Genomic DNA, 18,260 nt, shown 5'->3' with positions numbered 1-18,260 from the left:
AGAAGGTCGGTTCTGCCTCCGGAAGCCGGCAGGTCATTGCCGCAAAGCCTGCTGGGACATGAAGTCCGGCCGCGACACAGTAGGAACGGCCCTTCGCTAGCGTTCGATCGCCAGCACGCTGAGAAGGGAGGTAGGCCTCCCGCCGGTTGTGTCAGCGTGGCAAAGGCTTAGCGTTACGTTCCCTCCCTCTTTTGCAAGAGTTGCTGGAACTTGAAGTTTTGTTTTGGTAATCTTAATTCAGAGTTGGACTTGCTGAAAGCGCGGAAGTGGCGACGATGACGACAATAATGACGTTGAGGCTGTAGGCAAATTGTAGGCTAAACGTGTCGGGAGCTGAGCTTCCTTATGGCTATATTTCTCTGTAGCAAGCAGTGTGGGTAGCAGGAGGTTAATAATTCCTGAAATGTATTTCGTTCCAAAAAACTACAGAGTACATCCCTGAGAATTTAATTGTACTTTAAAATGCTATAAACATTATTTATTTGATTTCCATACCGCCCTTCCAAAAATGGCTCAGGGCAGTATATGTATATGTATATACTAGTATGTGTAAGCCCGTTGTAATAACGGGCTCTAGTGGGGGGGGGGGTTCCCGCTGCCGCCTCAGGCGCACTCCTTGGGCCGACACCTTTGGCCGAGGCGGCGGCTCTGTCGCCGCCTCGGCCGCACTCTCCGCCCGCTGTTTCTCGTGGCGGCCGCCGCCGCCATCGGGGCCAGTCGCCCCGCCATGGCCACCGCCTCCTTGGTCAGCACTCCTTTGGCCGAGGCCGCACTCTCCGCCCGCCGCCTTGGCCGCACTCTCCGCCCGCCGCTTCTGCTCCTCCCGGTCTCCTGTGGCGGCGGCCGCCACCATCGGGGCCAGTCGCCCCGCCGCGGCCACCGCCACCTCTGGCCGAGGACTCCACCAGCGGCCGGGTCCAACATGGCCGCCCGTCTCTGGGCAGCCGTATCTTTTTCGCCCGATCTGGGCATGCGCAGAGCGCATGCCCAGAACGGGCGAAAAAGACACGGGTGGCACGGCCGCACGTCCAAAGCTTTTATGGTAGAGGATATTTTAAATATTTATACCCCACTCCTCCAGTGCAGTACTGCTCGGGGCAGCTCACAACAATAAGATAGACACAGATACAATAAAAGTAATAAAATTAACTATTGTTTTTAAAGTCATCAAAAACCACAATCATTATTAGGTTCAAGTTAAAAATGAAAATTATAAAAAGCTAAATAACCTACCAGATATAACAAAATAATAATGGGGCTTTAAAAAGTCTCCTTAAAAAGGTGTGCTTTAAGATGTTTTTTAAAAACACAGAGGGAGCATGGTGAAACTCTTCAGGAAGGGCATTCCAAAGCCAAGGGCCACAACCAAAAAGGCTCTGTCTCTAGTCCCCACCAACTGGATCTCTGTTAGTGGCAGAGAGCCAGCGTGGTGTAGTGGTTAGACTGCTGGACTAGGACCGGAGAGACCCGAGTTCAAATCCCCATTCAGTCATAAAACTAGCTGGGTGACTCTGGGCCAGTCACTTCTCTCTCAGCCTAACCTACTTCACAGGGTTGTTGTGAAAGAGAAACTCAAGTATGTAGTACACCGCTCTGGGCTCTTTGGAGGAAGAGCGGATATAAAAATGTAAAAATAAAATAAATAAATAAAATAATAAATGAGCAGGGCCTGAGATGATCAGTGGAGGGCCCTAGCAAATTCATATGGGCAAATGCAGTCTGACATGTACCCCAGCCCCAAGCCGTGTAGGGCTTTAAAAGTCAATACCAGTACCTTGAATCATGCAGCAGCATTCTGAACCTGCTGAAGCTTCCAAACAGTCTTCAAGGGCAGCCCTACATAGAGTGCACTGCAGTAGTCCAATCTGGATGTTACCAATGCATGAGTGGCTGAGGTCAGGTCCGACTTCTCCAAGTAGGGTCGCAGCTGGTACCAGCCGTAGTTGGTAAAAGGCACTTCTGCACACTGCCGCCACCTACGCCTCTAAGGACAGTGTTGGGTCCAGAAGCACCCCCAAGCTGCAGACTTTGTCTTTCAGAGGGAGTATGACCCCTTCCGAGATCAGATTTACCTCATTACTCAGATGATTGGATTACTTGGATAATATATATTAGCATGCTCGATTTTGTATTGGAAAAATAAATTAATTGGAATTATTCCTGAGTAGGTGTGTAGGATTACGCTGTAAATCGTTGAAGTTGAATGAGCTGAAGCTTTTGCTGTGACCTCAAAATTTAGACTCTTAATTTTAAAAATGCCATTATACTACTGTCATGCACTGGCCTGGGATCACAGTCTCCAACCACCTTCCTTCCTTTGATCCCGTTCATAGGATGTGGAAACAGCCTCAGAGGCGCTGGGGAGGGGGTTAATTGTCACCCTATTCCTCCACCAGCTGTCAGGGAGAGGAGTAAGACTGCTCACGGGAGTCTCTAGGTCCAAATCACTCCCATCTCTCTCCAGACTTGCTCATCCCTGGTCATCCATGCCTTCAATAAACCCTTGCAATCAGGGCAATCCCAACCACCCTCTCCTGACTCCACCCTCTCCAAAGTAGCTGCCTGCATCTTCCCTCCTTCAGCTGTTGAGGTCCTGTCTTCTCCTCTTTGCCACCAGGAGGCAACCTGTTGGGCCTTTCTGGCCTATCCACAGTCTGGGTTCCTGGGTGTCCTGGCTCTCCCTGGCAACCATGTAAGGTCCCAGTTGGCTTTGCCTGTACCCAGGAGCTGTATTGCCTCCATCTTCTCGGCCCACCAACCAGGTGAGTACTCTTCCCTCCACGGCCAGCGGGAAGGCCCAACAACTACATTACTGTAGTAGTGCTATTGTTAATATATATTATTAGAATACAGGACTATCAGAGCATAAGGTTGCAGCAAATGTAGAAACTGCTAACTTGGGAGATGGTTGATGCTGTCAAGTCGGTGTCAACTCTTAGTGATCACATAGATAGATTCTTTCCAGGATGATCTCTATCTTCAACTTGACCTTTAAGGTCTCTCAGTGGTGCATTCATTGCTGTTGTAATTGAGTCCATCCACCTTGCTGCTGGTTGTCCTCTTCTCTTTCCTTCAACTTTCCCCAGCATTATAGACTTCACAAGGGAGTATAATGTCTCCAAAGTATGATAGTTTGAGCCTGGTCATTTGTGCCTCGAGTGAAAATCCTTGATTGATTTGTTCTGTAATCTATTTGTTTTCCTGGCTGTCCATGGTATCCTCAAAAGTCTTCTCCAACACCAAAGTTCAAAACCATCAATGTTTTTTCTATCTTGCTCCTTCAAAGTCCAGCTTTCACAGCCATAGAGTATCACATGAAAAACCATTGTCTAAACAATTCTAATCTTTCTAGGTATAGACACATCACAGCATCTAAATATCCTTTCCAAGGTCTTCATTGCAACCCTACCAAGTACTAATCTGCGGCATATTTCTTAACTGCTGTATCCTTTACTGTTGATGGTCGATCCTAAAGGCAGAAGCTATCCGCCTCTTCAATGTTTTCATTATCATGTCTGAGGTTGGTTGCTGTACCTGTTTACGCACATTTTAAAAAAACAGCCAAGCATGTTCATAATATATGTTGTTCCAAGGAATTAAATGATTCCCCTTGCACTGCAGGTAGAGAAGTTAGCTTTTGACAGACCTGGAGGCTGAGATGGCATGTCTCTCCACTTCATATCCAATAGGAAGAATCCTGACGTAGCTTAGGATTGCAACCCTAAACAACACTTTCTAGGGTTAGGAAGTTACTTTCTAGGGAGTAAGCTCTGTTGAACTTACTTTTGAGTGTACATAGGATTGTGTTCTGTGTCTATGGCGTTGATCCAGATAAATGCACACACAAGCAGAGACTGTGGCCGGGAGTGTCCCATCACATCCACATTGCAATGGAACAGAGAATCATCTATTTTCTTTTGCTATCCAAACCACTTTAGTAACTTTTTGCTGAAATGTGGTAATAATAATAATTGGTTATAACAATAATTATACACATATTCTCTGCACTGTGTTATGTATATAGGAGCTACAGATCAAATAACTCACTTTTGGCTATGTACCAGCAAGTATCTGGTCCATGCCAGTAGCTCCAAAACTCAGTAGAAGCTGCTGCTGTAAGCAATGCTTGCTTTTGTGACCAAGCTTTCTATTTCTAGATGTTCTTGGTCTTTTCTGGGAAAGCCCCAATATTAAGCCCTCTCCAGACTAGATCATTCCAGCTCCTCTCCGGAAAGGTTAAATACAAATGGCAAGTTGAAACTCAAATTGAAACTGGGTTTGGCGGGGTTTTCTTATCTGGGGGATAAAACATCAGGACAGAAAGCTAACATTGGTTACCTTGGCTGAGTACTTACACAGTTATTGTTTGGTGCTAGGGATAAATGTGGGGTGTTTGGGGTATGTACACATGGAAATGTACTATATTATGTTAGAATGGTTTCAGTAGAAAGAAGGTCACTGACAGCACCTTCTAATTACATGCTTGCATTGAGCTGCCCTCAATGTATTTTCTTAGAGTATCAAACAAGAGAAGGATAAAAGGCCAGGATCAGTAAAGGAGGCACAAAGTGGCAAACATTCAACTGGATTAAGCACAAATATTCAAAATGAACAAGAAATGTACATGAGTCCAACAATGGAAAAGCTACCCAGGGAAAATGTGGGATCCTTTTCTCCAACAGTTTTTAAGAGGAGAGTATATGAGCAAAACCTGGGGTTATTAAATCCTGCCATTGTGGGAGACTAAAATATAGTGACCTTTTAATGAATACGACAAATATGTATATTCTGCTTTTCATCAAAAGTTTCCAAAGCGGTTTGATTGGTTGATTAAATACTGTCAAGTTGGTGTCAACTCTTAGCAACCACATAGAGATTCTCTCCAGGATGATCTGTCTTCAACTTGGCCTTTTAGGTCTCTCAGTGGTGCATTCATTGCTGTCGTAATGGAGTCCATCCACCTTGCTGCTGGTCGTCCTCTTCTTCCCTTCCCTTCAACTTTTCCCAGCATTAATGGACTTCTCAAAGGAGCTGGTCTAATCATAATGTGTCCAAAGTATGATAGTTTGAGCCTGGTCATTTTTGCCTTGAGTGAAAATTCTGGATTGATTTGTTCTATAATCCGTTTGAATTTTAAAAATGCAACAAGGAGTGCACATTTTAGCTACCTTTTTGTTGAAAAAAGAGCAGGATATAAATATTAATCTAAATATTTTTGTAGAATTTTTATTGGAGTTCAAACAGTTGTGAGATCCCTTTTGTTCTCTATTCCTACCTTAGACATTATTTTCTCACGTAATACAAAACAAGTGCACTTATTTTCATCTGACACATCACAGGACAACATCGCATATCAAAGGTCTCATTCTCACAAGCAGCAGATGAGGTGGTAAGATTATATCTGGACTGCACCATTTTAGCATAAGTGAAGTCTTCCATGGCCAAATGCACCTTCATCCAAAACAGCTTAAGATCTTTAGAACTAGCATGCAGGGATAAGGCTAAGCAAGAACTGTTCTACCTGACATCTGGTTTTCTATGGGTGGGGATTTGTTTACGTGAAAGAATATTCTGTTGTATGAGCCCCAGCCTGCAATCTGAAGTAGTTTAGTACAAGGACAGGTTTACCACCTCCTCTGCTGATTGTGAGAAGCAGGCCAAAACAAATAACACTCCTTGTTTTGTAGCACTATAGCTAGATTTTATTAGGCTGCAATTTTTAAGCACACTCAACAGGCAACAAGTTCCATTGAACTCAAGGAAAACTAAATTCTGAGTAAACAAGTTCAGCTGATTCATGCCATTACTGTCCTTTATGTTAGACATTTTTGTTCTGGGGAAAATATGTTATATGATGGATTGGTTTACTCTCCTTCTCCCAATTACCATCCATCAGGACAAAACTCTTGGCCAGTTCAGACATATCTGAACTGGCCTAACCACATGGTGATAAGGAAGTGTGTATGCCATGAATACACATGTCCTTCTCCCCTCCCAGCATGCCAGAATGGTTTCCCCTGATCATGTTTAAAATAATATTTGTAGCAAGTGGAGAGGAGTGATTTGAATGAAACTTGCCCCTCATGGAATTAGGGAAATGTGCCCTAGCTCACATCCTTATCACGTGATTAGGCTTGTTGGAAGTGGTGTTGGGACCAGCCTTCTGTAAGCATTTGTTGTGGTTCATTTATTTGTATATCACTTTTTTAATATCATGCTTTAATAAACTATATCACAGGCCTTGACATATCTTCCTTGGATCTAGGAGGCAGCCCAAAAAACAGGGAGCCAGACAATGGATGCATGACAAAATTGCCAAACTTAGTGACAGACTTTATAGTGGTGGTAAATGGATTTATCTGTATCCCCTTTACAAGTAACATCCTTAGAACAGAAATAGGGCTGCCTAGGACAAACAAAGATTGTATTAAATAACTCTTCCTCTAAACATCCTAGTCCAGGTGCCACAGTTAAATTTCTAGGCACCATGGCTTCCTGGCACCTGGGATTTGTCAAGCCCTATAATATCCAGATCTTGCCATGGTATTGTCTTTTGAATGCTCATAATCTTGAACAAAAAAAGAGTAGGCACTGACACTGAGATATATGCCTGAGGGAAAGATGAGTATTAGCAGCTGAGAGGAATGCAGGAGACATGGCTTTGAATCAAAGCCAGACCAAGCCATAAAAGGGACTGGGCAAAAACCTCACAACAGACTTTTTGATATGAGGAAGTGTGTGGGGTTGGTAGGATGGGGCAAGCAAAGGTTTTGGGGAGATGTGAAGCCAAGGAGCTTAAATAGGTGGGAAGAATTTACATAATTATTTGAGCGATCTAGCCAAATCTCCTGTTTAGGTCTTTAGTCACAGCCTCCCTAACTTGAAGTGATAATTAATAACCTATGGTAACTGTGATGAAGGGGGAATTATTTCTGTTATCACAGATGTTTACAAACCATCTATAGCTGGGTAATGGACCATTTGTTCATTCAATTATCACTGGCAGTATGTAACCTCTGGTAGGATTGGTACTTTAAGCCAGTCAGTCTGTGACTAAAGAAAGACCTCCTACTTAAGATTTGACTCAATAGTTCAGTACATGATGTGAAATTGAACTTTCTTCTCAAGCACATATTGAGTAATCAACTTGTGTCAGGAACATGCTCATGTCTTTGCAATTGTATTAAAAGCTGTACAACAGTTTATAGAACACCTCTGAAGAGAGACTCTTTGTTGTGCTTTTATCACAGATTTTCAGAATTATTATTTTTAGTAAGTACAGCATAAGCTTGAAACCTTGAAACTCACATGCATGTGACTATATCATGTCCTCCAAGGGCTTCTAGATTGCTTCAATTGATTTTGCTTTCTGCTTCAACATTTCATCTCTATATATGATTTGATACCAAGAAAGAATAGAATGGGAAAACCAACTGGAGGTAGTTACGGTGTTAAGCAGGAAAATGGTTTTCACAGCTGCACTTTGTATTAGAGAGCTGTGTCTGCATTTGCACTGTACTGCTGGCTCTCTGGTGAAGATAACATTGAAAAATGTCTTTTGTCCCTGTAGGAGTCACATTTCTCCAGTCAGATGTCATTACTGATTGATTTCAGAGCACCCCAAACAAGCCAGTGTTAAATGGGGAGTGCAAAAAATTCTTGGACTTAGGGCAACTACCTCTATGTTTCTGAGCAAAAAAAAAGTGAGGTACTGTGTCTGGTCTGTCAACTGGTCATTATTACTTTATACTCCTTCACTCATTCAAAAAATATACGCTGTTAACATCCAACCTTTTGCTTCAAATTAGATATTAACAGAGAGCAATTCAGAGAAGCAGAAATAGCTAAACTTGAAAGAAATGGAAGTGTGGACTGTGGACATCATCCTCTACATCTCTGTTGTCCCCCCCCCCCTTGTCAAAATTTAGACTGTAAGTTCCTTGGGGCAAAGACCTGCCTTTTTTTTTCTTAAGTTACTCTGTAAAGTGCCATTCACAGAGATGGTGCTGTATCAATACACATTTTATTTATTGAAATATCTGTACCCTGCCTTTCAGTTAACAACTTTCTAGGCAAGAAATTACTTACTAAAAGCAATAAAATCTAAACCCTGTACTAAAATAGCAACCCTTCCCAAACCACATAATGAGACTAGAAATAAAACATCAATAATGAACCAACATTAATCAAAATTGATTACAGTGGCTGCCATGATGCACAACATAATGGCGCCGTATGACTCCATACGAGGTTGCAGTGAAGCCACAAGATAAGCCCCAACGTTTTTAAAACCCAGCCGCTGTGGAAGCAGCATTATCATATTTATCCCCATTTACAACAATGGGATAAATATAGTAACTCTGCTTCCACAGCTGCTGGGTTTTAAAACCTTCAAGGCTTACCTTTTGGTTTTGCTGCAGGCCCACACAAAACTTATGGCAGCAGCCAGTATTAATCGGAGCAGCGTTTAACATCAGTTACTGAAAGCTCAGAGAAATAAAACTGTCTTTCCTCTGCACCTAACACTCAACAGAATAGGCATGAAATGAGTCTCCCTAGACAGAATTTTCCAACCAGAGTGAAAGGACCTTTCCTAGGTGGTCATCATCCACCTAACTTCTGAAATAACAACTATCATCATCATCCTCATCGCATTCAGAAATGCTGCAGTTGTTCAAATAGTAGTAGGAGGAGTAATAGGAGTGGAATGAGGGGGTGGGGGGAAAGCAAGTGAGAGAGGAAAAAACAACTGTACTGTGGTTGTTTATACAGTGCAACAAGGTGTAATCAAGGCTTGGGTAACGTTTTTATCTGATGGGAACTACAGTCTGGTTCTTGGTCTGGTTCTTAATTGCTGGTTCTTAAACTATATTCCAAAGACTACCGGAGGTAGCTGGTGCACTTTCACATAATTCCAAGGATTAGACATTTTTTAAAAATAGAAGCAGAACAAAATAAGGAACAACTACATACTGAAGAGGCAACCTATCAATTTAAATTGTATAACTTCTACAAAATGCAGCTTACTGCAGTGGAAGCATCAAAGAACACCTCTGGATGTGTTGCACAGTTCCTCTCAAAGCACACCTGTAGCTTTGATAGGGACCACAAAGAATGAATGCAAGAGTTTAGTTTTAATTTGGAAGCCATTTGAGCATCTTCCTTTGGGTGGTTGTAAGATCAGAACATGTGGTGCCCCACAAAAAAGATGCAAACCAGAATATTCATCCTAAATATAACAAAGTATAACCACACTGAACAGAAAAACACCTTTGCTGAATTAGACGCGGTCCAGCATTCTGTTTTCCATAGTGACCAGCCAGAGTTATTTTATTTGTTAGATTTCTGTTCTGCCTTTCATTAAAACAATCTCAAAACAGTTCAAACAGAAGTTAAAACAAGACTATAAAAATTTCACAATTTAAAATATTAAGCTAGAATATAAAAATACAAATCTGATTAAAAAGAAGCACAACATACCCATTAACAAATAAAAAACAGCAGCAATAGAAACAATCATATAAGAGCCTGGATAAAAAACCAAGATTTTGCTTGCTTTCTAAAAACTGTGATGGAAACTGAGGAGTGTATGCCCACAGAGAGAGCATTTCAGAGTCTGGGGATGTAGTGATCAGTCACTGAACAGCCCCTCCTTCCTCTAAAGAGTGAACCGGAAGTGAACCCTATCCTGACTGACAGGCTGGTGACCTCCAGGAATCTGCGTATCAGCACCAGCTGGGTGGAACCTAGAGGGCCATGAGGCAGGAAGAGAAGCGTTTCTTGGTGCAGAAGAGGTTGGGCTGGCAGCCAGACAGGTGGCCAGGGAAATGGCTGCTGAAAGGAGGACTGCAGTTCTTGGAAGATAAGACTGCAGGGCCAAGTTCAACATGGAAGGAAGCCAGGGCTTTTGGCTTCTAGAAGTTTAGCCTAGGGAACAGTTTGTTAGTTTATGTTAGACTTTTATTTTCCTTTCGTGTGCTCTGTATATCCCTGCAACCGGTCTATTGTTGTTTTTACCTAGAACATAGCTAAGGCAGCAATAGCCAGCACCCATCCATCCAGTCAGGGCATTGAAAGAGTCTATGTAAAATTTAAAAGTGCTTTTGTATTTTCTTACATCCATATTCTTTGCAACTGGCTAACCATGATTTTTAAAGTGTGCCACTCCATTATCAGCTGGAGTGCTTTTTGGAAGGAACCTTGTAATCAACTGAGTATTTTAACCTATAACTAAAAGCTGAGAGAGCTTCAGACGGAGACTGGCTGTAGTATTTTGAATAAAGTTTATTGTTCTTCTTTGCAAATTTTAAGCAGCCTCATTGAGTGGATTTTAAACTCGGGAGGGGGGGCTGGAAAGGGGTTTATGCTGGTGCAAACACACCTAAATTTGATCGTTCAGCTCCCAGGGTTTCACACCACGTATAAGCTTGCACATGTAAGGTTTTTGTACTTATCCAATAGAAAGAAGAGTGTTTCCCTGGAAATTCACCCAAGCCAGTGAGGGAAATAAACTCTGTTAATAGGGTGTGGTGGCAGCGAATAAGCTACTGGAGAAACAGGAAAGTTTAAAGGAAAAGCCTTTGTGGGTGAAAGCATAGAGAGGGGATGATTCAGCATTTTTCTTCTTCCCCTCATGTGAGCTTGCCTTAAGATAAAGGCTGGGTTAAATCTGCTACAGGGGGTAACAACTGAGCCGAGCCTCCCTCATTGTCGGCACACGAGGCAGAGCCCCCAACCTCGTCAAGCAAGGAGCAAAACTTGGGAGCAGGTAGTCCCTCAGATATCTAGGGCCCAAACTGTTAAGGGCTTTAAAGGTCAAAACCAGCATCTTGAATTGGCCCAGGAAATGAATTGGCAGCCAGTGCAGATGCCTCTGGGAAGCAAAAAAGCATAACATTAAGGAAGTAGCCTTTCCCTGCTGTCACCACTCCCAACAACTGCTTTGTGCAGATATACTGAATCTGAACACAGAGGTTCCACATGGTACAGAGTTTGTACAGGGTACACACATACAGATCTGTATGCGTGTTCAGTCATTTATACATTATGTTCAAGACATGTACTATAGTACACTTCCTATCTATACCTTGCTTTTGGGAGGCCTGTACCCCAGTTCACTTTATAAATGAAAGCATGTATACTAATTTACATAAAAGCATGTACATGTATACAGACACCTGCACACATGTACAATGGACTATATGAACAGGGCTCCTGATCTTGTCAAATCCTCTTTTAAGGCCATCTAAACTAGTGGCCATCACCATATCACATAACATGGCAGCAGATTCTACAAGTTAATTATGTGCTGTGTGAAGAAGTACTGGTCCAAACAATGCAGTGAGAAGGAAGAAGAGGAGGGTGAACGGAAGTTGATACAGGTGAAACTCGAAAAATTAGAATATCGTGCAAAAGTCCATTAATTTCAGTAATGCAGATTAAAAGGTGAAACTGATATATGAGATAGACGCATTACATGCAAAGCGAGATAAGTCAAGCCTTAATTTGTTATAATTGTGATGATCATGGCGTACAGCTCATGAGAACCCCAAATCCACAATCCCAGAAAATTAGAATATTACATGAAACCAATAAAACAAGGATTGTAAATAGAACAATATCAGACCTCTGAAAAGTATAAGCATGCATATGTATTCAGTACTTGGTTTGGGCCCCTTTTGCAGCAATTACTGCCTCAATGCGGCGTGGCATGGATGCTATCAGCCTGTGGCACTGCTGAGGTGTTATGGAAGACTAGGATGCTTCAATAGCGGCCTTCAGCTCTTCTGCATTGTTTGGTCTCATGTCTCTCATCCTTCTCTTGGCAATGCCCCATAGATTCTCTATAGCAATAGCAATAGCACTTACATTTATATACCGCTCTATAGCCAGAGCTCTCTAAGCGGTTTACAATGATTTTAGCATATTGCCCCCAACATTCTGGGTACTCATTTTACCGACCTCGGAAGGATGGAAGGCTGAGTCAACCTTGAGCCCCTGGTCAGGATCGAACTTGCAACCTTCTGGTTACAGGGCGGCAGTTTTACCACTGCGCCACCAGTGGCTCTATGGGGTTCAGGTCAGGTGAGTTTGCTGGCCAATCAAGCACAGTAATCCCATGGTCATTGAACCAGGTTTTGGTACTTTTGGCAGTGTGGGCAGGTGCCAAGTCCTGCTGGAAAATGAAGTCAGCATCCCCATACAGCTTGTCTGCGGAAGGAAGCATGAAGTGCTCCAAAATCTCCTGATAGACGGCTGCGTTGACCCTGGAGTTAATGAAGCACAGTGGACCAACACCAGCAGATGACATGGCTCCCCAAATCAACACAGACTGTGGAAACTTCACACTGGACTTCAAGCATCTTGCATTGTGTGCCTCTCCATTCTTCCTCCAGACTCTGGGTCCTTGGTTTCCAAATGAGATGCAAAAGTTGCTCTCATCAGAAAAGAGGACTTTGGACCACTGAGCAACAGACCAGTTCTTTTTTTCTTGAGCCCAGGTAAGACGCTTCTGACGTTGTTTGTTGTTCAGGAGCGGCTTGACAAGAGGAATACGACATTTGAAGCCCATGTCCAGGATCCGTCTGTGTGTGGTGGCTCTTGATGCACTAACTCCAGCCTCAGTCCACTCCTTGTGAAAGTCCCCAACACTTCTGAATGGCCTTTTCCTGACAATCCTCTCCAGGCTGCGGTCATCCCTGCTGCTTGTGCGCCTTTTTCTTCCACACTTTTCCCTTCCACATAACTTTCTATTAATGTGCTTTGATACAGCACTTTGGGAACATCAAACTTCTTTTGCAATTACCTTTTGAGGCTTTCCCTCCTTATGGAGGGTGTCGATGGTTTTCTGCACAACTGTCAAGTCAGCAGTCTTTCCCATGATTGTGATTCCTAATGAACCAGACTGAGAGACCATTTAAAGGCTCAGGAACCCTTTGCAGGTGTTATGGATTGATTAGCTGATTGGAGTGGGATACCTGGAGCCTAGACTGTTGAACCTTTTCACAATATTCTAATTTTCTGGGATTGTGGATTTGGGGTTCTCATGAGCTGTACGCCATGATCATCACAATTATAACAAATTAAGGCTTGACTTATCTCGCTTTTCATGTAATGCGTCTGTCTCATATATCAGTTTCACCTTTTAATTTGCATTACTGAAATTAATGGACTTTTGCACGATATTCTAATTTTTCGAGTTTCACCTGTACATACTAGGGATAGGTAGTAGAGAAAAGAGATAGATGAAAAGGCATCAAAAAGCAATTTCAAGAAAAGCTAAATAAGCGAGCCCTAAAAGAAAAACCTCTTGATTAAATATGGGCACTGTTGGGATCATGCATCTGTATAAGAGCCTTTCAAAATAATCATAATAAAAAACTTTTCATGAAATAGCAAACAAATTGAAGTGAAGTCCAATTTAATGCATTGGACTCATGCATTAAAGCTACCTCAAGAGAATACTCCCAACTTTCTTGTCAACACCACATTGCAGGATTTGTCTTTAGCTATCTATTCAGAAGTACCGAGCAGTTATCATAACAACTCTCTTATGACATAGTGAATACAGTGGAGTTAGGAAAGTAACTCTACTCTATCACTGTAAATCCTTCTTCATTACAAGATCCTTTTTGTTCCTACTTTAGGTCCTTTTGCTTTCCAGTTTCCATATTATGTCTGAGTGAGTGTGTGTGTGTGTGCGCGCGCGCGCGTGTGCACGCACGTATGAGAAGAATATGAGCATTTCTTACAGGTTCTAATTTTATGCACACGTTTGATCTGGTAGAGTTTTGTAGGAGTGCATTTGTAGAGTTTATTTTGAGTGAGAGATTTCCCATTGTCTATTTCATTCAAGATAATTGCTGATCACATAGAATGAATATATGCCTCAACTATTACATCCTATGTAACAGTCTTGTAACATCCTTACTATAAACTCACTGATGACTGGGGAATGTTTTTCAAGATCTCTAAATGTACAGGTTCTGGCTTGCGTATCGAGCCTCTAAAGCCCCATCATTCTTTTGTCCGAATTAAGGCTGGGTGTGGTTATATCTAAAATTAAAAATGGCTGTGTTTTCCTTTGTTGGCTGGTTTTTACTTAGCCTTTTTTCATTCTAGGCAACTGTGTTTTTAGACTTTTGGCCTGCCTTATCCCAAAATCACAGAATAGGTAAAAGCGGGGCTAGGACACTGTAACATTCCATTAAAACAGAATAAAAAGCGAATCCAATTTAAAAATAGCCCAGTCCTCACATTTCTGCTAATTTGATCCTAATCTCCAAAACTGTCACAAATGGAAAGGTAGCCCGACATTTATAAAGTTGCTCAGACTTTGTCTGACCCTTGAATAGTGAGACAATTTTGGCCACTTTAGCAGAACTTAATTTATTGTGCTGGAGGCTTCTACTTTTCCCTCTGTAGATTAAATTTTTTTTTTTACAAAATAAAAACACATTAAAAATACAAAATAAAAATATTACTGACAATATTTTTTCTACTCTGTGTGTGTGTGAGAGAGAGAGAGAAGAATTAGATATGACTGTTTGGAAAATATAAATGTTTTAGTTTACAGTTCATTGGATAAGTTATTAGGGATCTTCTCAAGACAAAATCAGGCTAATTTTAGCCGTGAGCATACGTCCTGCATAACAGATGTACAATATAGCTCTGTTCAGACATAGAGGCTGTTCTCATGTGCAGGCAAAACTGGGCTGAGGAAGCCCAATCCGGTTTCGCCTGCACATAAGAATGGTCGGGAGCTGCTCAGCTTCCAGTGGTGACACAGAGGCAAAACCACTTAGGAAACCTGCCTTCAAAATGAAGTTAAGGGAGCAAGTGCTCCCCTGACCTCTCATTTTCGATCGTCTGCCAGCCCCGGCTGCTTGCAGCTGAGGCTGGGAGACTGCAGGGCTCCCTGCCAGTGCTGGGGAATCCCATAATGCACTGCACAAGGTACATTAGGTTTTCTTCCTACCTTGCTACCACATAATCACTTCTGCCCAGGGTTTTCCTCTTACCTTGCTTCCACACAACCGAAATTTGAGAGCACACACAACCCCCAAACCTGTGTAGAACACAGTTTTTGATTGTGTGAATGACCTCTCTGCCTAGAGCACAAACGTCTGCTTAGTGGCAGCAGTTAAACTGGTAATTGTCAGGGAAATCTGTGTCTCGTGGTAGGACAGCAGTGCAGATCCTCCACACGTGGTGGCAGAGCGGTGGAATAGACACAGCTATTCCTCCAGTGGGTATGTGTGTGAAATCTGCCTTTTTAAATTGCCTGTAAAATAGGAATTATTTTCCTCATTTCTGTCTGAATTTTGTCAGGTTATGATTTTCACATTATTTTTATTCATAATGTGAAAATCATATGTATTCTACTTACTTCCTAGCCTAGATGTTAGTAAGCCAGGAGGCTACAAGTCAGTTGTTTAAAAAAGAAAGAAAGATGGATTTTAAATCTCAAGCCTCAAAGCATGGTTGTAGCAGCCCTTTCCCCCACATTAGTGTGCAAGATCTCTGCTCGGTCTCAGGAGCTCCTTCTCTTTTTCAGCCTTGAGCTGAACTCAGAACTCTCACACAAAGAACCAGGAACCTCTTAAAGGGTAAACTTCAAACAGCCAAAGTTGTCTCCAGCTGTCTCACAGCTATAAATCTCTGTCCCTTGGTTTTTATTGTAATAAACTGAAATTTTTACCTTTTTACTAGAACCCTGGACTGGACTAAGTTTGGTTTGGTTTTCCCTTGTTTGTCCTGCCTGTGGCGCCTTTGCCCATTTTGCTGTGCAAAGGTTCTGGGATTTCTTTCTTCTTCTTCTTTTGTCTTTCCTTGGGTTTCAGAGAATACCCATGATTGCATGCCTGAAAATTCCCTTGAGTGTTTAGTGGGGTTCAGGGTGTTTCAGAATTCCAGACTGGCTTTAAAATGGGTGTTGATGGTAGCAAAAACAATTTTTTGAGGAACTGCAGGGTGTAAAGGCTTGAAAGCTAAAGCCTTGCACAGTCAGATCTCTGACACACCACTTTTCAATATAAAAATTCTCAAAACAGTTTACATAGCAAAATGAATTAAAAATCACACATGCATTTATACCATGCTCGAAAGGGCTTGCCAGTTCTGATTGAAGGTATTCCAGGAGGGAAGGAGATCCCAATATTTTTCACAATATTAAGCCATTAAAATTTCCAGGATTTCTTTCATTTGTCACCTAGAAATTGATGTGGATTCCCGAAAACTAGACAGATCCTGCAGGGTTAGCAACTATACAATGCTTAGTTTTTAAATTCCTTTTTATTGTATTTTCTCCCCCCACCCCACATTTTGGTCTGTTGTGATCTAATGTCTTGTGTTTTTATTTGATGTTTTAATGCTGTGTTGTGAGCAGCCCAGAGAACAAATTGTTATGGGGTGGCTAACAAACAAGTTTATATCATTATTACTATTTTATTTATTTTTGGTTGATGGTGGTTGTTGGTTGACCTTGGTGGTTGATGATCTGTGATTGGCAACAGGTTTTTCACAGGTAAAATATTTGTGGAAAGTGTCTAATAGAGAATGAGTTACAGAAGTTACATATGTATTACAAGATGCCAATTAGGAGACCAGGAAAGCTTGCTGAATTTGGTGTATTTATTGTATTTGCTCATTTCTGTGGATGAAGTGATCTCAGTCCTGCATCTTTTACAACCCCCTATTCCCCTGATTAAAATATATGCATATATACAATTTAAAATATTACACTATTAAACTGAGGGTGGCAGAGGGATTTCTGACTGAGAAAGAAATTACAATGAATTCTGAAAAGGAAGGAAACAGAGTTGAAAAGTAAAAGCTTGTAACCATGTAAATTAGGCTGATGTAAGTGGCTGACATACAGAGCAAGGATGCACTGGTGCAGTGAGAGCAGACTAACACAACTTCCCAACTAACTGCTCAGATGCAGCAGGGAAGCTGTAATCCCAGTAATCCCTCTGTGCCACTCAAAGCTATGTCCTTGAAGGTTGCACAGCCTTTGGGGACATTTTTTTGGGTAGCACAGTGGTCTTCTTGGGGAAGGAGAAGGCATAAAAAATGACCACTTCTCTGCCCTGGTGCAGTTAGTTTGGAAGTTCTGTTAGGCTGCTCTATCACTGCACCAGTGCATCATTGCTCTGTATATCAGTTAGTATATTTAAAGCATCCTTGCTGCATGGATGCAGTAATGGGACAAAGAAAGGTGAGGAATGTTTATTGTCAGTCATGAGGCTGAGCAAAGAAAGCAAGTTCATGAGACTTAATGTTATACGATTGATGTTCGTACCGGCACCACCATTCTGTCAACTCTAGGTGGAATGCGTGAGTATATGTATAATTTCTGCATAATGAAATAAGACTTTCATAAGTGTAAATAGTTCCTTTAGAAGCCAGAGAAAAAGAAATGAAACAGAAATGGTCCATCTTAATTAGGCGTAATGCACTTATACAACATAGGAAGCAAACCTGAAAATACTGTATGTGCAATACTGATACCTTATTCTAGGAAAATTATGGTTGGTTTTTTTTTTTTTTTTTTTAAGAAGGAAATATGGGGGGAAAGGACATCTGATTGTGCCAGTTGAATGTACTGGTAAAACATCTGCCTCTAAAATGCATTATGTGTTACACATTGGTTTGGCCCTATTAGCTCTAACTGTAAGCAAGTTCACATCAATATATTAGTAAAAGCATGACTGGGAAAAGAGATTGTTGAGAAACACCAGAGAAGTCAGTAAAAATTTTCATGGCCAAGGTCAAACTCAGATTTTCATTTCATTTAAAACCATAAATTAAAGCACTGGTTATTTTTAGCCTACATTATATAATCTAGTTGTGGTTGTTAGCCCACCTACTTGCAGAGATGTGTAGATCCAAGTGAGATGCGCATGCTGCTTCCAAGCCACTCCAAAGCTTACCTGTGCTGTTTGCAATGGTCCATAGCTGCTGTGTCATCGCACACTATTCCTGTCATTCCTTAGTAGCCACGGAGCAGCTCCATCTTCGCAAGCAGCGTGGGTGTGCTTTAAGTGGTTTGGAAGTAGCATGCGTGTCTCACTCAGATCTATGGATCTCTGTGAGGTATGCGAGATGCTGATGTCGACGTTGATGTTGATGATAGATCATTCAGTGCAAAATTCATTGCATAAAAGATGCAGCCTCAACAGTATTCTTCAGTTAACATTTTACTCAAAGGATGCATTCCTCAACTGCTTCAGAATCCTGAATATTCAAAATACTTTGCC

The 18,260-nt window shown here is 41.8% G+C and overlaps 1 long non-coding RNA gene across 3 annotated transcripts; it reads left to right on the top strand.

The window, feature by feature from the left end:
* The first annotated feature begins 5 nt into the window (after positions 1–5).
* LOC128344600 (uncharacterized) lies at positions 6–8,267 on the top strand. 3 transcript variants are annotated; one of them, XR_008315941.1, is made up of 4 exons: positions 6–130; positions 2,618–2,762; positions 3,353–3,443; positions 7,809–8,267. It is a non-coding gene; the product is annotated as an uncharacterized LOC128344600 (long non-coding RNA). The 3 variants fall into 3 exon arrangements; XR_008315940.1 differs by lacking the exon at positions 7,809–8,267 and adding an exon at positions 6,239–7,461; XR_008315942.1 differs by lacking the exons at positions 6–130; positions 7,809–8,267 and adding exons at positions 323–405; positions 6,239–7,461.
* The last annotated feature ends 9,993 nt before the right edge of the window (positions 8,268–18,260 follow it).

The sequence above is a fragment of the Hemicordylus capensis genome, chromosome 2, assembly GCF_027244095.1.
Source record: "Hemicordylus capensis ecotype Gifberg chromosome 2, rHemCap1.1.pri, whole genome shotgun sequence".
Lineage (NCBI taxonomy): Eukaryota > Metazoa > Chordata > Lepidosauria > Squamata > Cordylidae > Hemicordylus > Hemicordylus capensis.
Note: the sequence above shows the minus strand (reverse complement) of the source record. Positions and strands in the feature narration are given on the sequence as shown.